Raw genomic sequence first — 27,181 nt, 5'->3', positions numbered from 1 at the left:
CCATTCTCTCCATTGTGGTGAAAAGAACTCAGTGGGCCGAGATGCATCTGTGGGGGGCAAGGAATATCGAGGTTTTCGGTTGAAACCCTGCATCAGGACTGAGAATGGAGTGGGGAGATCCCTGTATAGATCCCTGGATGGTGATGAGGGAGCAGGTGCCTGGATCAGGGAGTCACAGAAGGAATGGTCCCTGCAGAAGATGGTAGGGAGGAGAAGGTTTTGCAAGTGGTGGGAAGCCATTGCAGCTGGCGGAAATGTTGAAGGATGATGTCCTAGACGTGGAAGCTCCTTAGATGACTATTGATGTTCTGTCTGGAGGGAGGCAGGGTGAGAGTGGAAGTCTGAGAGAGTGCAGAAATGTGAAAGTGGGCTCTATCAACCATATCGGAAAGGAAGGCACGATTTCAGATGCTCCAGAAATGAAAGGCCTCATCTTGAGAATCATTACAGCAGAAATGGACAAACTGGGAGAAATGGGTGACATCCTTGTAGGAGGGAGAGAGAGGGAGAGGGAGAGGGAGAGGGAGAGGGAGAGGGAGAGAGGGAGAGAGAGAGGGAGAGAGAGAGAGAGAGAGAGAGAGAGAGAGAGAGAGAGAGAGAGAGAGAGAGAGAGAGAGAGAGAGAGAGAGAGAGAGAGATGGTGGTGTTTAGAGAACTGTTGTCCAGGTAATTGTGGGGATTACTGTGTCTCCACTAGAGGATCTCTGCCCTTTGTAAGACATAATAAAGTGCCCTGGTACATTTAGTTACTAATTGTGTGAATTGTTAATTGTGACTATAGATCATGGATTCTTTCAATAAGTACTTATGCCAAAGATTTGTGTAAATTGTTGTGTATTTCAGAGCAATATGAGTGGATAGTGAACTTTGTTGATACATCTACCTCAGATTTTAATTTCTACCATTGCTAATATTGTTATAATCTCTCAGTTTCCCCAGCCATTAAGGAATGTTTTTAGATTTATAGTGAAAAATTATTTGTAAATTGAAGGGGAAAAAAAAAACAAAACTGTCAGCTGTTTGTAAATAGAATGTTCAAAAGTTGAGGGATACTGGGAGATACAGGGGACCAGAGGATGCGGTGTACTTGGACTTTCAGGTCTCTTCAATGACTGCCATATATAAAAAATAATTAAAAAGTAGATCATATGGTGTCAGGGCTACTATTTTGGCGTGGAATGAGAATTGGTTGATGGACAGAAAGCAGTTAGTGAGAATAAAAGGATAATTTCTTGGGTTGTAAAGTTGTGCCAAGTGAGATGTCATGGAAACCCCATTTGAGGTCTCAGCAGTTTACAATCAAGTTTGGTTATTCCATGAAGGGTCTGCGTAAAACATCCAGGCTGCAGGTGGCAAAGACTGGTGGAAGTGGCAGTGTGAGTTAGAAGGATGCTAAGAGAATTTGGGGAAAGTTAGGCAGGTTCAGTAAATGGCTAAAATACGTGTAGTCATCTTCTTTCCTTGCTGGAGTGACTTGACTCATTACCGTGCCAACATCTTTGGACTTTAGCTCTCTTGGATGCCCTTTCCATTAACACCTGGGCTGGACTGGAACCGATGTCCTAGGGGGAGCGTTTGCTACTGCTGTTCAGGATTTAAACTAATGTGGCAGGGGGATGGGAACAAGTGCAGAGAGACAGAGGGGTGTAAAATGAGGGTAGAAGCAAAAAATAGTAAGGTGAAAAGTAAAAGTGGCATACAGGCAAATCCAGGGTAAAAATCTAAAAGGGTCGTTCCTCAACATAATTGTATAAGGTCTAAGAGTGTTGTAAAAACAAGCCTGAAGGCTTTGTGTGTCAATGTGAGGAGCATTCGTAACTAGGTGGATGAATTGAATGTGCAGATAGTTATTAATTAATATGATACAGTTGGGATCACAGAGACATGGCTCCAGGGTGACCAAGGATGGGAGCTCAACATCCAGGGATATTCAATATTCAGGAGGGATAGACAGGAAAGAAAAGAGGTGGGGTAGTGTTGCTGGTTAGAGAGGAGATTAATGCAATAGAAAGGAAGGACATTAGCCTGGAAGATGTGGAATCGATATGGGTAGAGCTGCATAACACTAAGGGGCAGAAAACGCTGGTGGGAGTTGTGTACAGGCCACCTAACAGTAGTAGTGAGGTTGGAGATGGCATTAAACAGGAAATTAGAAATGCGTGCAATAAAGGAACAGTAGTTATAATGGGTGACTTCAATCTACATATAGATTGGGTGAACCAAATTGGTAAGGGTGCTGCGGAAGAGGATTTCTTGGAATGTACGTGAGATGATTTTCTGAACCAACATGTTGAGGAACCAACTAGGCAGCAGGCCATTCTAGATTGGGTATTGAGCAATGAGGAAGGGTTAGTTAGCAATCTTGTCGTGCGAGGCCCCTTGGGTAAGATTGACCATAATATGATGGAATTCTTCATTAAGATGGAGAGTGACATAGTTAATTCAGAAACAAAGGTTCTGAACTTAAAGAAGGGTAACTTTGAAGGTATGAGACGTGAATTAGCTAAGATAGACTGGCAAATGATACTTAAAGGGTTGACGGTTGATACGCAATGGCAAGCATTTAAAGATTGCATGAATGAACTACAACAATTGTTCATCCAAATTTGGCAAAAGAATAAACCAGGGAAGGTAGTGCACCCATGGCTGACAAGGGAAATTAGGGACAGTATCAAGTCCAAAGAAGAAACATACAAATTAGCCAGAAAAAGCAGCACATCTGACTGAAGATTGGGAGAAATTCCAGCAGAGAAGGACAAAAGGCTTAATTAGGAAAAGGAAAAAAGATTATGAGAAAAAGCTGGCAGGGAACATAAAAACTGACTGTAAAAGCTTTTATAGATATGTGAAAAGAAAAAGATTGGTTAAGACAAATGTAGGTCCCTTACAGTCAGAAACAGGTGAATTGATCATGGGGAACAAGGACATGACAGACCAATTGAATATCTAGTTTGGTTCTGTCTTCACTAAGGAAGACATAAATAATCTTCCGGAAATAGTAGGGTCTAGTGACATGGAGAAACTGAGGGAAATACATGTTAGTAGGGAAGTGGTGTTAGGTAAATTGAAGGGATTAAAGGCAGATAAATCCCCAGGGCCAGATGGTCTGCATCCCAGAGTGCTTAAGGAAGTAGCCCAAGAAATAGTGGATGCATTAGTGATAATTTTTCAAAACCCTTTGGATTCCAGATTAGTTCCTGAGGATTGGAGGGTGGCTAATGTAACCCCACTTTTTAAAAAAGGAGGGAGAGAGAAACCGGGGAATTATAGACCGGTTAGTCTGACATCGGTGGTGGGGAAAATGCTAGAGTCAGTTATCAAAGATGTGATAACAGCACATTTGGAAACAGGTGAAATCATCAGACAAAGTCAGCATGGATTTGTGAAAGGAAAATCATGTCTGATGAATCTTATAGAATTTTTTGAAGATGTAACTAGTAGAGTGGATAGGGGAGAGCCAGTGGATGTGGTATATTTGGATTTTCAAAAGGCTTTTGACAAGGTCCCACACAGGAGATTAGTGTGCAAACTTAAAGCACACGGTATTGGGGGTATGGTATTGATGTGGAGAGAGAATTGGTTGGCAGACAGGAAGCAAAGAGTGGGAATAAACGGGACCTTTTCAGAATGGCAGGCAGTGACTAGTGGGGTACCAGAAGGCTCAGTGCTGGGACCCCAGTTGTTTACAATATATATTAATGATTTAGACGAGGGAATTAAATGCAGCATCTCCAAGTTTGCGGATGACACGAAGCTGGGCGGCGGTGTTAGCTGTGAGGAGGATGCTAAGAGGATGCAGGGTGACTTGGATAGGTTAGGTGAGTGGGCAAATTCATGGCAGATGCAATTTCATGTGGATAAATGAGAGGTTATCCACTTTGGTTGCAAGAACAGGAAAACAGATTATTATCTGAACGGTGGCCGATTAGGAAAAGGGGAGGTGCAACGAGACCTGGGTGTCATTGTACACCAGTCATTGAAGGTGGGCATGCAGGTACAGCAGGCAGTGAAAAAGACAAATGGTATGTTGGCATTCATAGCAAAAGGATTTGAGTACAGGAGCAGGGAGGTTCTGCTGCAGTTGTACAAGGCCTTGGTGAGACCACACCTGGAGTATTGTGTGCAGTTTTGGTCCCCTAATCTGAGGAAAGACATTCTTGCCATAGAGGGAGTACAAAGAATTTCGCCAGATTGATTCCTGGGATGGCAGGACTTTCATATGAAGAAAGACTGGATCGACTAGGCTTATACTCACTGGAATTTAGAAGATTGAGGGGGGATCTTATTGAAATGCATAAAATTCTAAAGGGATTGGACAGGCTAGATGCAGGAAGATTGTTCCCGATTGTGGTGAACTACATATACGTGTCTGGACAGCCCCCCCCCACCCCCCCCGCTGACTGCTCCTGTGGCTCCCCCACAGACCGTGGCTCCCCCCACAGACCCCTGTACAAAGGCGATTGGAGGCACTGCTCCTCCCTCAGTCTCCAGGATGTTGTGTGATGGTCACTTGCTGCTTGTGCTTTCTTCCAGCCAATAAAAGCCTACCTTAACTCACGTCTCCGAGAGTTATTGATGATGCATCAATTTTATTGGCTGGAAATTTTAAAACATGGAATGTATTTTACGTTTGGAAAAATTGGACATTGATCCTCAAGCCCCAGAAGCAGCTCTTGCCTTTGAACTGTGGCTTGCATGCTTCCAATCATACTTGGAAGAGATTCGCGTGACTGAGCCTGCTATCATGCACAAAATCCTCCTTTCCAGAGTCAGTCCAAAAATATCCTCCCTTATCAGGTACCTGCCGACCTACCAAGGGGCACTGGACGCCCTCAAAAGACAGTACCTGCGGCCGGTGAACACCGTCTACGCAAGACATCATTTAGCGATGCGGTGGCAGCGGGCCGGAGAGTCGAGCGCTGAGTTTGTCCGAGCCCTACAGACACTCGTGCAGGCCTGCGACTGCAGGGGACTGAAGGCGGAACAGCATGCGGAGCTCCTGGTACGAGACGCCTTCGTTACGGGGATCAGGTCAGTATACGTGCGCCAGCGGTTGCTGGAAAACGCCAATCTTACCTTACGCTCGGCGATCGAGCTGGCCGATATGCTGGAGGTTGCTCTGCACAACGCTGGCGCTGTCCAGCCGCGCGATCTCCCACCGGTCCCGTGGATGCTGCAGACCCTGCAACCCGCCGGCGAATCGACCACAGCTGCTGCCACTCACGAGTCTGTGAACTCCCCGAAACCCTCCGGCGAAGCGACCACAGCTGCTCCCAGTCACAAGTCCATGCAGTGTTACTTCTGCGGACTCGAAAAGCACCTCCGAAAACGCTGCCCGGCCCGAGAAGCTACCTGCTCCAGCTGCGGAAAGAAGGGCCATTTCGCCAAGGTCTGTAAGTCTAAACCATGAGCAGGGTTGAACAGCGCCGCATGTGAGGCATGGGGCTCGCCATCTTGGTCGCTGCCATCTTGCCTGCCCGCCTCGTGTGAGGCATGGGGCGGCCATCTTTGTTGGCGCCACCTCGCCCCGCCTCCAACCCACGGGTGCTTACTGGGCACCAAGACGGTGATTCAACTCTGGCCTCCGTAACCCTCGACCAAAGCGCCCCACACCAGCTTGCAAGGTCAATGATGGACATCCTGGTGGAGGGGCACAGGACTAGCTGGCTGTTTGACACGGGCAGCACTGAGAGTTTTATTCACCCGGACACGGTGCAACGCTGCGGACTCGTGACACGGCCAGTAAGCCAGAGGGTCACCATGGCTTCTGGATTGCATTCCACAGACATCCGGGGGGGGGGGGGGGGTTGTGTAGCGACATTGGTGGTGCAGGGCACAGAATATCGGGACTTTGCGCTATTGGTCATGCCTCAACTGTGTGCCCCTGTACTATTGGGGCTCGACTTCCAGAGCCACCTAAAAAGTGTGACTATGGCGTATGACGGGCCCCTCCCATCACTCACTGTCAGGAATCCTCAGTTTTGTGGGACTTCATCATATACACCGCTACTGACCACAACCGACCCGCACATCCCACCCAACACCATGCCAACAGCCGCGCTACTGACACCACTTGCAGCCTCTCCACCCTCAAAATCCCTCCCCCACCGCTGTTCGCCAACCTGACCCCCGACCGTAAACCTGTGGCAACTAAAAGCAGGAGGTACAGCGCGGGGGGACAGGGCCTTCATTCAGTCAGAGGTGCAGCGGCTGCTCAGGGAGGGGATCATTGAGCCAAGCACAAGTCCTTGGAGGGCCCAGGTGGTTGTTGTTCGGACCGGGCAGAAAAATAGGATGGTTGTGGACTATAGCCAGACCATCAATAGGTTCACGCAGCTTGACGCGTACCCCCTACCCCGCATCGTGGATATGGTCAACCAGGTAGCTCAGTACAAGGTGTACTCGATCATAGACCTGAAATCCGCTTATCACCAGCTCCCCATCCGCCTAGAGGACCACCCCTACACCGCCTTCGAGGCGGGCGGCAGGCTCTATCACTTCCTGCGCGTCCCCTTCGGTGTCACGAATGGTGTCTCTGTCTTCCAGAGGGAAATGGACCGGATGGTGGACCAGTGCCAACTGAAGGCCACATTTCTATATCTGGATAACATCACCATCTGTGGTCACGACTGGCCGGATCACAACGCCAACCTCCAACGATTTTTCCAAGTGGCCAAAGCCCTGAACCTTACCTATAACAGGGACAAGTGTGTGTTCGGAACCACCCGACTCGCTATCCTTGGGTATGTCGTGGAGGACGGGGTCATTGGCCCTGACCCTGACCGTATGATAGAACTCCTTCTTCCCACCACCCTCAGAGCCCTCAGACGGTGCCTGGGCTCCTTTTCCTATTATGCCCAATGGGTCCCTCACTATGCAGACAAGGCCCGCCCCCTGGGCAAGTCCACTGCATTTCCCCACTCAGCCAAGGCCCGCGCAGCCTTCAGCCGCATTAAAGGGGACATTGCCAAAGCAATGATGCATGCGGTGGACAAGACCATTCCCTTCCAAGTAGAGAGTGACGCCTCCGACTTTGCGCTGGCTGCTACCCTCAATCAGGCAGACAAGCCAGTAGCATTCTTTTCTCGTACCCTTCAAGGCCCTGAAATTCGGCACTCTGTGGTGGAGAAAGAAGCCCAGGCCATAGTGGAAGCTATTAGGCACTGGAGGCACTATCTCGCTGGCAAACGGTTCACCTTGCTGACCAACCAGCGCTCAGTTGCGTTCATGTTCAGCAACCAACAACGGGGCAAAATCAAAAATGATAAAATTTTGAGGTGGAGAATAGAACTCTCCACCTACAACTATGATATCCTGTACCGGCCTGGAAGGCTCAATGAGCCCCCTGATGCCCTATCCCGGGGAGCGTGTGCCAGCGTGCAGCTCGACCGGCTATACGCCCTCCATGCAGATCTTTGCCACCCGGGGGTCACCCAATTTTACTATTTCGTGAAAGCCCGGAACCTGCCTTACTCCCTTGAGGACATCAGGACGATGACCAGGGACCGCCAAGTCTGCGCTGAGTGCAAACCGCACTTCTACCGTCCTGAAAAGGCGCAACTTATCAAGGCTCATTTGAGCAACTGAGTGTTGACTTTAAGGGCCCCCTTCCCTCCACCGACCGCAATGTCTACTTTCTCAACATAATCAACGAGTACTCGCGGTTCCCCTTTGCCATCCCCTGCCCCGATACCACTGCCACATCCGTCATAAAAGCCCTGTGCCAGCTCTTCACTCTGTTCGGATATCCCTGCTATATCCACAGTGATAGAGGGTCCTCCTTTATGAGTGACGAGCTGCGCCAGTACCTGCTGGCTAGGGGCATTGCTACTAGTAGGACCACGAGCTATAATCCCCGGGGAAATGGACAGGTGGAGAGGGAGAATGCCACTGTGTGGAAGGCCACACTTTTAGCCCTTAAGTCAAAGGGGTTGCCGGTCTCTCGATGGCAGGAGGTCCTCCCCGAGGCGCTCCACTCCATCCGCTCCCTGTTATGTACGTCCACCAATGCCACCCCTCATGAGCGCCTCTTTTCTTTTCCCAGGAAGTCTGCCACTGGGACCACCCTACCGGCTTGGCTGACGTCCCCAGGGCCAGTGCTGCTCCGGAAACATGCGAGGAGCAATAAATACTCCCCGCTGGTCGAGAGGATTCACCTACTACATGAGAACCCCCAGTATGCTTACGTGGTCTTACCTGATGGGCAGGAGGACATGGTCTCCGTCCGCGACCTGGCGCCTGCAGGAGCAGCAGACCACTACCCCGAACACTCCACGGTAACTATGAACCCTGTACCCACCGAGGTGTATACCCACCTGACACCGCGCACACCAAGCCCTACACAGACTCCTCACGACACTCCCATACCGGGCGCCTCGCACACGCATAAACTGGGCGCCTCGCACACGCATGAGGGATCACTGACGCCTAGTGGGCTGACACCTCCAGTTAGGCCGGAACCAGCACAACCACCGTCTCCAGTGCAATCACAGCCGATGCTACGTCGATCGCAGCAACAGATTCGACCACCTGATAAACTTAACCTGTAAATATACTTGTAAGCAACTTCGCCCCATGGGGACTCTCTTTTAAAACAAAGCGGGGGGTGAATATGGTGAACTACCTATACCTGTCTGGACACGCTCCCCTGCTGACTGCTCCTGTGGCTCCTCCCACAGACCCCTGTTTAAAGGCGATTGAAGGCACTGCTCCTCCCTCAGTCTCCAGGATGTTGTGTGGTGGTCGCTTGCTGCTGACGGTGCTTTCTTCCAGCCAATAAAAGCCTACCTTAACTCATGTCTCCAAGAGTTATTGATGGTGCATCACCGATGTTGGGGAAGTCCAGAACGAGGGGGTCACAGTTTAAGGATAAAGGGGAAGCCTTTTAGGACCGAGATAAGGAAAAACTTCTTCACACAGAGAGTGGTGAATCTGTGAAATTCTCTGCCACAGGAAACAGTTGAAGCCGGTTCATTGGCTTTATTTAAGAGGGAGTTAGATATGGCCCTTGTGGCTAAAGAGATCAGGGGGTATGGAGAGAAAGCAGGTACAGGGTTCTGAGTTGGATGATCAGCCATGATCATACTGAATGGCGGTGCAGGCTCGAAGGGCCGAATGGCCTACCCCTGCACCTATTTTCTATGTTTCTATGTAACACAGCAAATTTGCAATAAGTTCACTTGCTTTGAATTTGAACTGGTTAATCCACAAGCCCAAACCCACGGCACGAGCGAATATGTTGCCAACACTGCAATGCCAGAACAAGTTCTTCGGTGAACCCATGTATCCACTGACTGCTCAGTTACTAAATATAGAATCTTTTTATGCCAGTTCAGTGGGTTGAATCCCTACATTTTCACATGGACATTAAGGACTTCCATCTCCAATTGTTTTTAAAAACCCTAATCAAAGCAACCAGAGATGGTAAGTAATTTGTTAAATTCCAAGATGTGATGTACAAATGCAATTATTTGGCAAAGCAGTGGAATAACAATTTCATTTACATAGATAGAGCAATAGTTTCAGAGTACATGGGAGCAGGTGAAGTGGAGTACTGTATAGATTATTGAAAAATGATTATGATTCTTTTATTAACTGATATAAATGTTTTGTTCTTTTAAATATCTTAACTGTAGGCTTTATCTAAGCATCAGCAGAGGGCAATGTTGTACACACGTGTAACCCACACTCTGTACTGCAGATTTTGTGATGCCTGGGTGTTCCAGTGTCTCAACAGCTTCTCAACTCTTCAGCAATCATTGCTGATTGGTGCATGTGGTGACTTTATATTCAGCTGAGCCTATGACCAGTGAGTTTTATTAATAAAATACCCTTTCTTGTTTAAGAAGGCAAATGACCCTACAAGTAACACTTACATTAAAGTGGTGTGTGGTCATGGAAGTGGACTTTTCTACCTCTTTATCATGGGACAGAGACATGGGCCAAGCTCACAGCTTGTACTTAGGGGAGCCCTCTTGCTCAGGTTTAGAGAAAATTGGAATCAGGAGCCCGCTGATGTCAGCAACGGACTCCAACCGAAGGTGTGTTGACTGTTGTCCTGTTTCCTATCCATTCCCCTCCCTTTTCTGTGATAAGACCAAATGAAAGAGGAGCAGAATTAGGCCACTCAGCCCATCAAGTCTACACTGCCATTCCAGCATGACTGATTATTACTCCTTTCAACCCTATTCTCATCCCTTCTCCCCATAAACTTTGAGTATCTGACTAACCAAGAACCCTTTGACCTATGCTTTAAGTATGCTCAGTAACTTGGTCTCCTCAGTCGTCCATGGAAATGAATTCTACAGATTCACCACCCTCTTGCTAAAGAAATTCTATCTTATCTCGTTCTAAATGGATGCCACTCTATTCTGTAGCTGTGCCGTCTGGTCCTCTTTTAAAAAGGGTCCTCTTTCAGAACCCTGGGGAGTAGTCCATCTAGTCCAGGTAACTTATATACCTTTAGATATTTTTGCTTCTCCTTAGCAATAGAAACTGCACTCACTTCTGCCCCCTGACATTCTCAAATTTGTGGCATACTGCTAGTGTCTTCCACAGTGAAAAGTGACACAAAATACTTATTAGGTTCACCTACCATTTCTTTGTCCTCCATTACTATTTCTACAGCTGCATCTTGCAGTGGTTCAATATCCATTTTTGCTTCTCTTTTACTCTCTAGGTATCTGAAAGATCTTTTGATATCCTTTTTGATATTATAGGCTGACTTATCTTCATATCTCCCCTTTCTGATACCTCTTTCTCCATCTCTGGAGACAAGCTATCTATTGACACCTTTTATAAACCCTACTGATTCCCATGACCATCCTGATTATACCTCTTCTCACCCTGTCTCCTCTAAAGCTGCTATTCCCTTTTCTCAGTCCCTTCATTTGGCCACATCTGTCCTCAGGACATCAGGGATGTCCTCCTTTTTCAAAGAACGGGGTTTCCCTTCCTCCACCATTGATAGTAACCTCACCCATGTCCCCTGCATTTCCCAGACATCTGCACTCACCCCATCCTTCCGCTGCTTTAACACAGACAGAGTTCCTCTTGTCCTAACCTGCCACCCAATGAACCTCCGCATCCAACACATTGTTCTTCACAGCCTCAGTTATCTCCAACAGGATCCTATCACTAAAAATATATTTATCTCCCCATACCACTCTTCACTTTCCCCAGGGATTTCTCCCTCCATGTTTCCTTTGTCCATTGTCCCTCCCCATTAATCTCCCTCCTAGTATCTATCCCTGCAACCGACAGCCCATTTACCTCCTCCTTCACCTCAATTTGGGGAATGACGATTTCTCCTTCCAGTAAAAATTATTTTCCCTCCCCCTTCCCTCTTCTTCTATTCCCATCTCTGGGCTCTTACCTCTTCTTATCTGCCTATCACCTCCCTTCAGGTGCCTCTCCTTCATCCCTTTCTCTCATGGTCAACTCTCCTGTTCTATCAGATTCCTTCCTCTCCACACCTTTACCTTTCCCACCCACCTGGCTTCACCTATCAATATCTAGTTATTCCTCCTCCCACTCCCCCACTTCTTTATTCTGGCATCTTCTCCCTTCTTTTCCAGCCTGAATTGTCAGTATTTTTTATTCATTTCCTGTAATTCAGAAGAATGAGAGGTGATCTAATAGAAACATATAAAGTTATGAAAGGGATAGATAAGATAGAGGCAGGAAAGTTTTTCCACTGGTAGGTGAGACTAGAACTAGGGGACATAGCCTCAAGATTCGGGGGAGTAGATTTAGGACGGAGATGAAGAGGAACTGCTTTTCCCAGATAGTGGTGAATCTGTGCAATTCTCTGCCCAATGAAGCAGTGGAGGCTACCTTAGTAAATATATTGAAGACAAGTTGGATAGATTTTTGCATAGTAGGGGAATTAAAGGTTATGGGGGAAAAGGCAGGTTAGGTGGAGATGAATCCAGGGCCAGTTTGGCCATGATTTTATTGAATGGTGGAGCAGGCTCGACAGGCCAGATGGCCGACTCCTGCTCCTATTTCTTATGTTCTTATGTCCATAAATACTGCCTGACCTGCTGAGTTCCTCTTGCATTTTATGTGTGTGTTACTCTGGATTTCCAGCATCTGCAGATTTTCTTATATTAAGGAGGTAATACATTTCTTCTTCCACTTTGTAGAAATGGTGTTGGTTCCATATTTTGGAAGGCTCACAAGTAGCCTGAAAATCACCTCCAAGGTGCCATAATGGCACGGAATAGACCTGGTCTCTCAGCAATGATCACCACCTAATCAGCTTCCAAAACACAAGCACCATGACTTGAAACACACTGAGGGAAATTGCTGATTCTGCCTGCCGTGCTCTTGGCAGACGGATGAACCAACGTGGTACATTTCATACCAGGAGCTCTTTATTTTCGGAAACTATTAACTAGTAAGGGATCCACATGATGTAAAGAGCAGGCCACCTAGAGGCATTTCAAAGAAATGCATTTCAAAGTTCCCACCCTGTCTTCACATTCGGAGACCAGACTCTTGTAAACTCTCTGGAGCAAACTTTCAGATTTTAGTGTGGGAAGGAGATCCCTGGGATGAGGGTCACTCTTTCTGAAATGATAATAGCTTCAGGAACTACTTGAGGAAAAATAATTGTGTGTTGTATTAGAATTTTGTGATTGCAGAGTACAAACATTATTTCTGCAATGATTACTTTGGGTAAACTTCGGCAAGGCGCAGCAGCACAACTCTACACATACGCACAGGAGTCTCAGCTATTGTTATAACAAGATTACATGACGCTCATGTTCTGGACTGAACACAACCTTGTGGAGTTTTTACCAGACCATATGAACAAGCTGAGGCTGGGCTCCATAAACAATGGAACCTGCAGTTTCACAAGTGAAGAACTCTTATTTGGGAGTCACAGCTGGAGATAAACTTCAACAGAACACCAACGGCTGATAAGCTGTTATTTGTTCAGCTGCTCTGGAGAAATGAAGTCACCCTTAAACGCGTGGCCCAGCTGTAATGGAGCTTGGATTCTCCAGTGAAGCCTTGGGGAACTTTATTTCGGCTTTGGAAGGTGGCTGATGCTGGCTGGGTTTCACTGGATTTTATCTGAATGGCTTCACAGACTATTTTAAATGACAGTAATATTTAACCACATATTCTGGAACTTAAACCCTATACAGAGTACGTACACAAGCCCCATACAGACCAGCTGGGGGATGCAGGGCAGTTGCCTGTCCCTGCAGAATTTTACTAATTCAGTTGAACTTTTAACGGGAACTTAGAAACTTTCTTGCTTGTTTCTTCTGGGATCAGGATGTAAAAATATCAAATGTATTGTACCATTTCTGGCTGTTGGTAGCTGGCAGTTTTGATGGGAATTGATGAAATTCAGCTATTTGAACAAAAGTAATTCCTAGATCCAAGTGCACACAATGCTTATTGACAGATATGTGATGGTGGTGGTGATGGGGGTGGGGGGGGTGGGAGTGAGGGGGTGAACTGAATCTGTCAGATCCATTAAAAAATAATTACAGTACTTACATTCTAACAGCTTTAGAATTATTTCACTATGACTCCTTAAGACTCTCTACACAGTTAAATCTCCAATCAGCCTCCACTATTCTAAAGTATCAGATTTATATTTTTCATAACATAGGACACCATTCAGCCGATCAAATCAATTCCCGTCCTCACAGCTTTTCCATCGATCCCATTCTCTGGTTTATTTCTTGCAGCCTAATTTTAACCAAACCTTGTCAATCAACCCTGGTAAAATGGCCCCTGCTGGACAACACACTCAAATATTTTTTTAATGCCCCCTCTAGTCCCACACTGAGATGACGAAACCACATATACTGTTCTAGATCAACATAAAATCAGGTTCCACTGCAGTAAACAAATTAAGGAACGGTGTTGAATGCCACAGCAAGGTTTCTGAAACTACTTTCCCTGGAGATCTGTAATCCAGTCTATTCAACATTTTGTGCAAAAAAAAATCTAGAGTGAACCTTAAACCTTTATTTAAATTATTCACATGTATTAAAGATTCCTGGGTGTCAATGGTTATATATCAAAGAAGCTTATTTAAAGATTGGAAAAGTGTACATTTATATAGTACCCTAAAGCATCTTTTGCAAAGCTCTTGGTGTTGCCCGTGAATTACGCTTTGAAGAGCAGTAACTTTGCTCTGTACTGGAAAGGGGAAAAAAACTTACTCAGCGGCACTTATAAAGCACAGCTAGTATTACTTGTTGTGTTAGTGACTCCGAACTTTCCAATCAGTTCTGTTACAGCAGCATCTTGGCACGAGAAGGACAAGCAAGAGTATATAAACAGCCCAGGCTTCCTCTGGTACATTCACAGCAAGGGGAACTGCAGGATAAAACTGAGTGGTAAGCTTCTTTCCGACTCTGTAAGAATTAGTATTTCTATTTTTCAGGCAATGATGTGCGTAAGGAGTAGAGAAAGGAAGCATAGTAAATTACAAGCTGCTTCATTTAGTTCATATGTTAAACCACATTCATTTAAACTGAAATTCTAAATCAAAAATCTGCAGGTGCTATACATCTGAAACATGAATGATGAATGCTAGAAAACTCAGCAGGACAGGCAGCATCTGTGGAGAGAGAAACAGTTAACCTTTCAGGTCATGGACCCATATTTCAGAACTGGGAAAGAAGCAAAATCTAGTTTTCTGCTACTGAAATGTGATTTGTTTTACTCTCTCCCCATTTCCTCACTAGGTCCTGTTAATGGTTTCTCTTTCCAGAGATGCTTCCTAACCTGTTGAGAATTTCCAGTAAGCACGAGGAAATCTGCAGGTGCTGGAAATTAAAGCAACAGACACAAAATGATGGTGGAACGCAGCAGGCCAGGCAGCATCTATAGGGAGAATTTCCAGTATTTTTGTTTTTGCTTTTTGGGAATTCAAAGGCTAAATTTGTGTCTCTGCTGAAAATTTCACTGAGGAGGTGGGAGAAGGGTTCACAGAAACAATGGGTACAGTGCCCCAAAAAGGTGAGGGCGCTTGCATTTTCTGACTAAAATAGTTTGATGTACTAAAACAAAGTTTACACTTCATGTTACTAAAATAAATTTTGCAGAATAATCATTCCTGTAGATGTCACACCACTGATTTTTTTCCATCAGCTTGTCCATCATGAAACTTCTGCTTTTGGCCTGTGCGATGGTTTCCATTGGGGCGGAGGGCTCCAGCTCAATGTTTGACCCAACATTAGATGAAGGTTGGAAGAGCTGGAAGTCATTCCAAAGCAAGCAATATGAAGAGGTAAGAAGCGATAAATGGATTCCTTCAGGTTATCATAGCTGGTGGGGGCAGGGGCGTAGTGGGAATAAATTTAGAATCCAAATCAAAATCAGGTTTAATATCACTGACATAGGTTGTGAAATTTGTTGGTGTGTGGCAACAGTACATTGCAATACATAATAGAACTATGAATTACAAGAAGAAGTAAATATAAAGAGAAAATTAAAGTATTGCAAAATGAGAAGAACAATAATGAAGTAGTGTTCATGGGTTCGTTGCCCATACATAAATCTAATGGCGGAGGGGGAGAAGCTGTTCCTGAAGTTTTGAGTGTGTTTCTTTAGGCTCCTGAACCACCTCCTTGATGTGGCAATGAGAAGAGGGCGATCAGAGTCCTTGATGGTTGTTACCTGTTTTTTGAGGCATCACCTTTGTAAGGTGCGCTGGATGCTGTGGAGGCCAGTGCCCATGATGGAGCTGACTGAGTTTACAACTTTATGCAGTTTTTTCCAATGAAGTATAGCTAATGTCTTTGAAATTGCTTCAAAATGTTGGACTTGGGATAGATCCTCAGAGATGATGATAGACCAGCACTTGAAAATACTTCCCCTTTCCCTTCTGATACCTCGGTGAAGACTTCCCCTTCCTGAAGTCCACAATCAATTCCTTGGCCTTACTGATATACACTGTAAGGTTATTGCTGCAACATCACTCAACCAATTGATCTATCTTGCTCCTCTACATCTCCTCTTCACCCTGCCATGCCAATAATAGTTTTGTCATTGACAAATTTACGGATGGCGTTTAAGCTGTGCCTAGCTACACAATTGTGGTTGAATTGACTTTACAACTTGTATCCTTCACATACATGAGGAGTAAAAATCTTTACATCTCCGTCTAAATGTGTAATGTGTAATTTATAGTAATTTATAATAAGTAGTATGTACAACAGGACAGTCAGTATAACATAGAAATACAGTTGTATCAGCGTGAGTTAATCAGTCTGATGTCCTGGTGGAAGAAGCTGTCCCGGAGCCTGTTGGTCCTGGCTTTTATGCTGCGGTACCGTTTCCTGGATGATCACAACTGGAACAGTTTGTGGTTGGGGTGACTCAGGTCCCCAATGATCCTTCGGGCCCTTTTTACGCATGTCTCTGTAAATGTCCTGAATAGTGGGAAGTTCACATCTACAGATGAGCTGGGCTGTCTGCACCACTCTCTGCAGAGTCCTGCGATTGAGGGAAGTACAATTCCCATACCAGGTAGTGATGCAGTCAGTCAGGATGCTCTCAATTGTGCCCCTGCAGAACTCTCTTAGGATTCGGGGGCCTATACCAAACTTCTTCAGCTGTCTAAGGTGAAAGAAGCACTGTTGTGCCTTTTTCACCACACAGCTGGTGTGTACAGACCACGTGAGATCTTCAGTGATGTGAATGCCAAGGAACCTAAAGCTGTTCACCCTCTCAACCCCAGATTCATTGATGTCACTAGGGGTCAGCCTGTCTCCATTCCTCCTGTAATCCACAACCAGCTCCTTTGTTTTTGTGACAATGAGGGAGAGGTTATTTCCTTGACACCATTGTGTCAGGGTGATGACTTCTTCTCTGTAGGCTGCCTCATTATTATTTGATTAGGCCAATCAATGTAGCATCATCAGCACATTTAATTAGCAGATTGGAGCTGTAGGTGGTGACACAGTCATGGGTATATAGAGAGCAAAGGAGGCGGCTTAGTACACAACCCTGAGGGGCACCTGTGTTGAGGGGCAGAGGTGAGGGAGTCCGCTCTGTTGGACAGAGAGTAGAGCAGTGGGCTAAGCACGCATTCTTGAGTTGCACCGGAGTTGATTGCCAGTGAGCAGATATCATTTCTGATCCATGCCCTGGTGAGGATGTCAAGGATCCAGTTGTAGAGAGGGGTACAGAGACTCAAGTTTTGGAGTTTGTTGATCAGAACTGCGGGTATGATTGAGTTGAACACTGAGCTGTAGTCAATAAACAGCAGTTGTGATGCAGGTATTGCTATATGAGCCAGGATACAGTGAAAAACTTTGCTTTGCATGACATCTATACGGATTGTTTCATCACAGCAGTGCACTGAGGTAGTACAAGGGAAAAGCAATAAAAGAATGCAGAATAATTGATAGTGTTACAGAGAAATTGTTGTGCTGTCAGACAAAAATGTGCAAGACCACTCATACTATGAAAAGAGAACTGATTGTTTTGATTTAATTCAGAAAGTTCATTCTCAGAATATTGGCCAAGGGCAGCATCTCCAATTGATGCAGAACCATAGCAACCACACTGCAGAGGTATCACTGTGGAATTTGATAGAGAACGAAGAGCTCCCGCAGTATTGTGCGTTGATCAGAGTGGATCTTGAACACTGCCATCAGTACTACCCCCTGCACTACCCCCTGTGCTTGAATGCCACTCTTGTTCATAGGTGTGGCATTCAAGCACAGGGGGTAGTGCAGGGGAGAGTAATGATAGGCTGATCCTGTGAATGGTAAAGAAGGAAAAAGGAGTCACCTTGATGGGGAAACAAGAAAATAAAACCAAGGTGGAACTTCCCTTGTATTAATTCTACTACCGGTTGAATGGTATTCTGTGTAGAGTTATAAGATAGAGGAGCAGAATTAAGCTATTCAGCCCATCGAGTCTGCTCCACCACTCCATCAATGCTGAGCTATGACCACGCTCAACTCCATTCCTGTGCCTTCTCCCGGTAACCCTTGACGCCCTGATTAATCAGGAATCTATCAGCCTCTCCCTTAAGTATACTCAATGACGTGGCCTGCATGGTAATGAATTCCACAGATTCACCACCCTCTGGCTAAAGAATGTTTTCCTCATTTCTGTTCTAAATCACTCAATGATCCAGGAATGGCTTCTTCCCCTTTGCCATCAGATTTCTGAATAGATAATGCACCCATGAACACTTCTTCAATTTTTAATTTATTTTTTATTTTAGCGTAATTTATAGTTTTTCTTTCTATGTACTGCAATGTACTGCTGCTGCAAAACAACAGACTTTGAGACATATACTAATAATATTAAACCTGAAAATCCAAGTAAACAGCATCCACTGACTCTCCTTTGTCTATCCTGCCTGTTTTTTTTCCTCAAAGAATTCCAACAAATTTGTTAGGCAAGATTTGCCCTTAATGAAACCATGCTGACTTTGGCCTATTTTGTCATGTGCCTCCAAATACCCCGAAGCCTCATCATTAATAATGTACTCTAACATCTGTCCAACCACTGAAGTCAGGCTATCTGGCCTATAATTTCCTTTTCTTCTGCCTCCCTCCCTTAAAGAGTGGAGTGACATTTGTAATGCTCCAGTCCTCTAATGATTCTTGAAAGATCATTACTAATGCCTCCACAATCCCTTCAGCTACCGTTTTCAGAACCCTGAGGTATAGTCCATCCGGTCCAGGCGATTTATTTACCTTTAGACCTTTCAACTTCCCAAGAACCTTCTCCATAGAGCAATGGCACTCACTTATGCTCCCAACATTCTCACATTTCTGGCATTCTACCAGTGTCATCCACAGTGAAGACTGATGCAAAATACTTATTAAGTTTGTCTGCCATATCTTTGTCTCTAAGTACTTCTTTAACAGCAGTCCAATATCCACTTTCATCTTTCTTTTACTCTTTAGATATCTGAAAGACTTTTTGTATCCTCTTTTATATTATTGGCTGGCTTAGCTTCATATTTCATCTTTTCTCTCTCAATGTTTTTTTTAGTTGCATTCTGTTGGTTTTTTAAAAGCTTCTCAATTTTCTACCTTCCCACTAATTTTTGCTATTTTATATGTCCTCTCTTTTGCTTTTATGCTTTCTTTGACTTCCTTTGTCAGCCAAGGTTTAGAATACTTCTTCAGAGATAGGATGCATCTTTCCAGTATCTTCCGAATTGCTCTTAGGAACTCCAGCCATTGTTGTTCTACCATCATCCCTGCTGGTATCCTCTCCTAATCAACTTTGTCTAGTTTCTCTCTCATGCCTCTGTAATTTCCTTTACTCCACTTTAATACTGGTACATCTGACTTTAGCTTCTTCTCAAATTTCAGGGTGAATTATTTCATATTATGATCACTATCTCCCGAGGGTTTCTTTACCTTAAGCTCTCTAATCAAATCTGGGTCATTACATAACACTCAATCGGGAATTGCCGTTCTCCTAGTTATCTCAACCACAATATGCTCTGAAAAGCCATCTCATAGGCATTCTAAAAGTTCTCTCTCTTGGGATCCAGCACTAATCCAATATTCCCAATCTACCTACATATTAAAATCCTCCATGACGATCTCAACATTGCCCTGTTTAGAAACATAGAAAACCTACAGCACAATACAGGCCCTTCGGCCCACGAAGCTGTGCCAAACCTGTCCCTACCTTAGAAATTACCTAGGGTTACCCATAGCCCTCTATGTACCTGTCCAGGAGTCTTTTAAAAGACCCTATCGTATCCGCCTCCACCATCGTTGCCAGCAGCCCATTCCATGCACTTTTAACAAGTGTGACACTGTAAATTTTCACTGCTGATGTAATAGCTTCTCTGTAATGTTCCACTGCTGAGGTAACGGTTTCTCTGTAGCAGTAATGTTTGGGCTACGACTGGAGATAACGGGGCATGCTAGCCAATGAGTGGGATGTTGTTCTTTCTTGTGTGTCTGGGAGCTGGGAATTCATGTTCTTCTGCTGGGGAGAGATGAGGAGAGAAGATGCGAATGGAGGGAGTTGGTAGACCTCGGACAGAGTGGACTTGGAGCGAGGGTCCGAAGGTCAGTGACAATTGGAGGAGGTCAATGATGGATGAATGGCCTTATTAGTGAGCTCCAACGTTATTAGACTGTTTCATGTGAATGGGCCCTTTTTCTTTTTTTGTTTTCTTTACTAACCATATATTCAAATTAAGAATTTTAGAGCTCATTTGTTTAATCGCATATTGTGTACTGTTTGTTATTTCAGGGTACTGATTTGTAATGGGGACATATCGCGCAGCATCCACCCAAATGAGTTTGGCTGGGCCGGGGGGCTATCATCCCCTATATTAAGCCACTGGCCGAAGCAAGAGTTACACAAGCTTTTTCAATCTCCCACATCCTGGCTACTGTTCAGAATGTATATGATTCCCATTGGAATATTTTCCCCATACAGTTTCTTAACTCTACCCACAAGAATTATATATCTTCCAATCCTATGTCACCTCTTTTTAAGAATTTGATTTCATTTTTTTAGGAACAGAGCCAATCCACCCCTTCTGCCTACCTACCTGTCCTTTTGATACAATGTGTATCCTTGGATGTTAAGCTGCTAACTATGATCTTCTTTTAGCCATGACTCAGTGATGTTCACAGCTTCATACCTGCCAATCTCTAACTGTACTACAAGATAATCTGTGTGCATTCAAGTATTACACCTTTAGTCTGGTATTCATCATACTTTCTGATTTGGGCCTCCTGTTGTATTTTACTCATCCCATTGAATGCAATTTTGCTCTATCACCCACCTGCCCTATCTGACAGTCTCACTACACACTGCATCTAGTTGTATACCAACTGCCCCTTTCTCAGCCTTATCACTCTGGTTTCCATATCCCTGCCAAATTTAAACCCTCCCCAACAGCTCTAGCAAACCTGCCCACAAGATTATTGGTCCCTGTCGGATTCAGATGTAGCCCTTCCTTTTTGTATGGTAATGCCTTCCCCAGATGAGATCCCAATGAAACAGAAATCTGAAGCCCTTCCTCAGCTCCAGTTCTTCCGCCACATATTCATCCACCAACTCATCTTACTCTTGCCCTCGCTGGCATGTGGCACAGGCAACAATCCAGAGATTATTGCTCTGGAGTTGTTGCTTTTCAGCTTTCTACCTGACTCCCTATGTTCCCTAATCAGGGCCTCCTCCCTTTTCCTACCTAGTATAAATATGTACAGTAAAATGACTTACCCTCCCCCTTTAGAATGCTGTGGACCCAATCCAAGACATCCCTGACTTGGCACCTCGGACGCAACATACCATTTGGGTGTCTCTTTCATGTCCACTGAATCTCCTCTAACTATGGAGCGTCCTGTCACTATATCACTCCCCTATCACTACTGCACTCATCTTTCCTTCTGAGCCACAGAGACGGACTCAGTGAAAGAGACCTGATTGCTATGGCTTTCTCCTGTACCAATTCCATTTCCCAGCACATTGCCTTAGCAAGTCAAGTGCTGCATCACTGCCACCCTTCAGGCAGCATTTTCCAGATTCCATCCACCCTTGAAGTGAAAATCTTTTTTCCTCAGATCCCCTCTAACCCTCTAACTCCTCACCTTATACCTGTGGTTTTTGGCTTTTGTGCCTCTGCTGTTTAGGAAATGGTCCTGACTATCTACTCTCTCTCTGACCCTCTTAATTTTTATATACCCTGTTACGGATTCAAGCAACAATAAATATATGAGTGAGGCAGGGGTTTTTATAACAAATAACACATTTACTAAACACTGAAAACAAACCCCCCAAAAGTAAACAAATCACTAACGTAACCGGAAGTTCGCTGCTGTGCGGCAGCTTAAATAGTTCTTAAAGCGATAAAGCTTAAGCAGTTCTTAAAAACGATGTTGCAAAAACAGTTCCTCAAAGTAGTATTGCAAAAGTTCAGAATGCTTACAGTCCATTTAAGGGAGAGACTTTTTAAGACGATTTAAATTCTCTTTCACGTTGTGTTGTTGCAATTCCCAGGCGAACTACTTTTCCCACGAAGATGGAAATGTAACGGCTTAAAGGCACTGACCTTTCCTTTACAAAGCTGTTCCCAATCCTTTCTGCTATTATTCACAGGGATTAACATGGGCACAGATAACGAATTCCTTCCAAATGAGGATCAAACAAGGTCGAACCTGTTTCACCGTTGAAATCGATTCTCCTCGATCTTTTAACTCCCGAACTCCGATCTTCACTCTCCACTGATTTTCAACTAGCAGTATTATAAAGAAACTGCTGGCAATGACCTTTTAAACTTTAGGCATTAAATAAAACTTCATCTTCCAATTAAACTGCATCATAACATTAAATCATGCAGTGGCATGAAGTCAACATGGCAAATCCAGCCACGCACTGCCCCTCCTCACAGGGAGGGGTCCTCCTTTTATACCCAGTAAAAAAAAACTGTCACATGACCTCTACTGGCAGGAAAATGACGTCACTCCACCATCACAAGACCATTACCTCAAGTCCAGTACAGCTTCAACACCTGTCACGTGACAAGTACACCATTGTCACGTCACGGGTACGTAACAACCCTATTCAGAAACCACTTAACTCTGTCCATTCTAGGGATGACCTAGAGATAGGGTACAAAGTCAGGACCATTTCCTAAATAGCAGAGGTGTAGAAAGCCAGAAGCTACAAGTTTAAGATGAGGAGTTAGAAGTTTAGAGGGGATCTGATAAAAATAAAGCCATCCAGTTTTTTCTCATAACTGAAATGCTTGATCTTGTGCAAAACCCTGATGAATTTACCCTGAAACTTGCCAACAGAACCTTATTGTTCCTACAATGTGACAGCTAGAACAGCATACTATATACTGTAGTTCTCCAACTGCATCCTAACCAATGCTTTATAAAGTTATATTCTAACCTTCCTACCCTCGTATTCTATTCCAGCAAATGGAACTGTGTCTTAATCACTGCATTTACCTATGCTCAAATTTCAGAGATATCTGGATGTGCACCCAGGTCTCTCTGTTCCTTTACACTTCCTAAGGTCCTAACATTCATTGTGTATGTTCAAACCTCATTAATCCTCCCGAAGTTTATCACCTCAGAGTTCAATTGTCCTGCCCAATTTAACAGCTGATCAATATCATCCTGAAGCCTAAGACTGCACTTCTCACGATGGACATCATCAGCTTTTGTCATCTGTTAGCTTACTAATCATACTTGCAGCATTCACATCCAAAAAGCTAGAGTACATGATAAACAGTATTGATTGTTGTTTTAAACCGATGATCACAGGCTTCCAACCACAAAAACAGCTCTCGATCATTGCCCTCTGCCTCCCAATAACAAACCACCTTTGGATCCAATTTGCCAAATTGCTCTGGATTCCATGGTTTGTAACCTTTTGGACAATGTAGGACCTTGATAAGGGCCTTACTGAAGTCATGTAGACTATATCAACTGCACTGTCCTCATCAATACACTCCTTATTTCCTGAGAAATTCAAACATATTTAACAGAAAGATCTCTCCTTAACAAAGCCACACTGACTATCTTGGATTAATCCTCACCTTTCTAAGTATAGATGAGCACTGTCCCTTAGTCTTTTTCAATAACTTCTTTACCTTCATTGCCCTTCTAGAATAACAATACATATGCTATCCTTCAGTTATCTGACACCTTTCAGTTTAAAATCTCCGTTATGGCCCCAAGAATCTCTCCCTTGCCTTCAATTGCTGTCTTAGATTCATCTCATTAGTCCTTGGGGATTTATCCACCTTTAGGCCTTTAATACAGCCTCCTTTTTGAGTTGAACTGTTCTACTCTGCTCTCCCACTGAGTTCTCCAGCTATAAAATCCTTCTCCTTAGTCAACATACGCCATCTCCCTCCACCTCTGGCTTCACATACTGAAAGCTTCTTGATCCCAGATTTTTCCTTGTTTAGTCTAATGTCGTGAATATACTTACAAAATACTTTATGACTTTCCATGGTGTTGTCCACTTTTGATCAAGTTCAACTTTATTCTCATTCAACCCTATGCATGTCTACCACCAAATGAAACAATGTTCCTCAACACAGTATGTATAACTTACACACAACACAGAAAGTAATATTACCACAAATAAATTAACAAATAATTAAATGCATTTATGACACGTCAAAAAGTAAACAATATTATGCTGCTGGTGCTTCATATGTGATGAGACCTGAGTGGGGGGAGAGAATTCAGTAGTTTCATGGTCTGGGGGAGAAGCTGTTTCCCATCCTAACAGTCCTTGTCCTAAGCTATGGTACCACCTGCCTGTTGGTGAGATTGTTGGATGGATGGGAGGTATCATTGACAAAACTAAGGGCCCTGCGTATACAGCACTTCTGGTATATTTCTCAAATGGTGGAACAGAGACTCTGATAATCTTCTCATCAATCCTCGCAATCCTTTGTAGGATCTTGCAGTCCGATGCCTTGTAATTGCCGTAGCAGACTGTGATGCAGCTGGTCAGGCACTCTGAATGGTGCTCTTGTAAAAAATTGGTTAGAGTGTGGGGAGGGTGTTTGGAGGAGGTAGTTCACTCACCTCAATCTCCTCTGGAAGTGGAGATACTGTTGTGTTTTCTTGGCCAAAGAAGTGGTGTTCAAGGACCAGGTGAGATTGTCCGTTATGTGCACCCCAGAATCACTCCATGGAGGAGCTATTTATGTGTCGTGAGGAGTGCTCAGCCTGCACTTTTCTAAAATCTATAATCATCTCTTAAGTCTTGTCAACATTGAGACTCAAGTTGTTGTGCTCGCACCATTCTACTAGCCACTCTGCTTCCTCTCTGATTGCCGTCACATCATTGTTGTTGATGTCAAGCACTCTTGTGTCATTGGTGAACTTGATTCAGTTTGAACTGGATCCAGCAATACAGTCAGGTGACAGTAGCGTGAACAGCAGTGGGCTGAGCACACAGTCCTGGGGTCTTCTGCTGCTCAGCTTGACGGAGCGAGAGATGTTGGTGTCAACGCAGATTGATTGTGGTCATTCTGTTAAGATGTCCAAGATCCAGTTACAAAGAGAGGTGCTGAGATCAAACAAGGACAGTTTGCCCATCAGGTTTTGAGGGATGATTTATTAAATGCTGAGCTGAAATCGGTAAATTGCATCCTGGTGTATGAGGCACCATTTTCTAAGTGTGACAGGACAGAGTGGAGTGTGTAGGCTAGGGAATCAACAGTGGACCAATGTGAGTGATAAGTGAACTGGAAATGTAGCAGGAAGATGGGATTTAACGCAATCTCTGACCAGCCGCTCAAAGCACTTCATTATAGTTGAGGCCAGTGCCAGTGGAGGGTAAACATTGGGGCAGGTTCCTTTTGTCTTCTTGGGCACTGGGATGATGGTGGTGGCCTTGAAACCTGTCGGAACAGTGGATTGTTCCAGAGAAATGTGAGGATGTCTGTTAGAAACTCTGCTAGCTGGGCTACAACTGACCAGATCTGTTTATCTGCCCAGCTCGAACCAGTTTTCAGTGTAAAGAAATACCACGAGTAAGGTTATTTGTGAGTTGGTCACAGTTAGAGTTAGTTCCCTGCTGCTGTGTTACTTGCTCACAGTGCTTTACTGTTACTTCTTTGTTATGAAGATATAATAAAATGGCCGTAACCACAAGATCTGTTTCTCATTCTTCACTTCCAAAGAACTTTCTATCTCGATCCGAAAGAGTTGAGGAGTCATACAGCACAGAATCAGGCTCTTTGGACCATCCCTATTCATTCTCACCATGCAGTACCCAGCTGTAGTAGTCCTGTTTATCAGCACTTCGTCTGTAGGCCTCCCATTGAGATACCAGGTACAGCCCAATAGTGACACTGACAGGACTGAGACACACTGTCCTGGTGCATCCTGTGACTCTGCCTAGTCTGCTGCAGTTCTGGTTACCACTGGACTCAGGTGATACCTGTGTTACGTATTCAGGCAACAATAAATATATATGAGTTAGGCAAAGGTTTTTACAACAAATAACACGTTTATTAAACACTGAAAACAAACCCCCCAAAAGTAAACAAACACTAGCTTAACCGGAAAACAGCTGCTGTGCGGCTGATTCACAGTTCTTAATAGCGTTGCAGTTCAAACAGTTCTTAAAGCGGTATTGAAAAAAAAACAGTTCTTTAAAGCGGTATGCCGAAAGTTCAAAAGCTCACAGTCCATTTAAAAGGAGAGACTTTTTAAGGCGATTTAAATTCTCTTCCACGTTGTTGTCCTTCGATCCCCGGCGTCAACTTTCCCACGAAGAATTTTATGAAACGTAATGGTTTAATGGCACTAACCTCTTCTTCCACACTCTGTCCTCAATCTCCCGCTATCCCAGCGGAGATTAACACGAGAACAGTCAACGAAATCCTTCCGAATGAGGATCAAATAAGGTCGAAACCAATCCACCTTCGAAAATCGATTCTCCTTGATTTTTATCTTCCAAATTCTTATCTTCACTCTCCACCAGCAAAGAAACTGTTGGCAATGACCTTTTAAACTTTAGGCATTATATAAAACTTCATTTTTTAACTAAACTGCATCATCACATTAAATCACGCAGTGACATGAAGTCAGCTTGGCAAATCCCGCCACGAACTGCCCCACCCCACAGGGTGGGTCTTCCTTTTATAACCTGTAAAAAAAACCTGTCACATGACCTCTACTGGCGGGAAAATGACGTCACTCCACCATCACAAGACCATTACCTCAAGTCCAGTATAACTTCAACCCCAGTCATGTGACAAGGGTACCACTGTCACGTGTCACGGGTACGTAACACCTGCCAGTTATGGAACTGTACAAAGTTCTTCAAATATGAACAAATAATTTCTGGTGTGTGATATTGTTACAGACCATTCAGAACGTTTTCTGAGACTTGGCTTCCTGCTTCAATGATTCTCTGTCTACTGTTTATAATTAATAAAAGCAATAAATCCTGGTGTTATAGGAAATTAATCATTGATTTCTAGTCTTGTATCATGTAGGGTGTTGTTGTCATGCACGTGGCTATCCAATTAGTCCTTCTTATTGGGACTTGGGTAGAAATTCCCAGTTGAAATCTTATGGGACAGTTTAAAAAAACTTGTATCTATTAAGGATATTTCATAGCTCTAGGATAACTTACTGATGAATTATTTCTAAGAGGAATTATTATCCTCTCTTCAGAAATGCAGCTGTTCATTGTAGTCAGACTACATAAATTG

The sequence above is a fragment of the Hemitrygon akajei genome, chromosome 16 (assembly GCF_048418815.1).
Source record: "Hemitrygon akajei chromosome 16, sHemAka1.3, whole genome shotgun sequence".
In the NCBI taxonomy this organism is placed as follows: Eukaryota; Metazoa; Chordata; class Chondrichthyes; order Myliobatiformes; family Dasyatidae; genus Hemitrygon; species Hemitrygon akajei.
Note: the sequence above shows the minus strand (reverse complement) of the source record.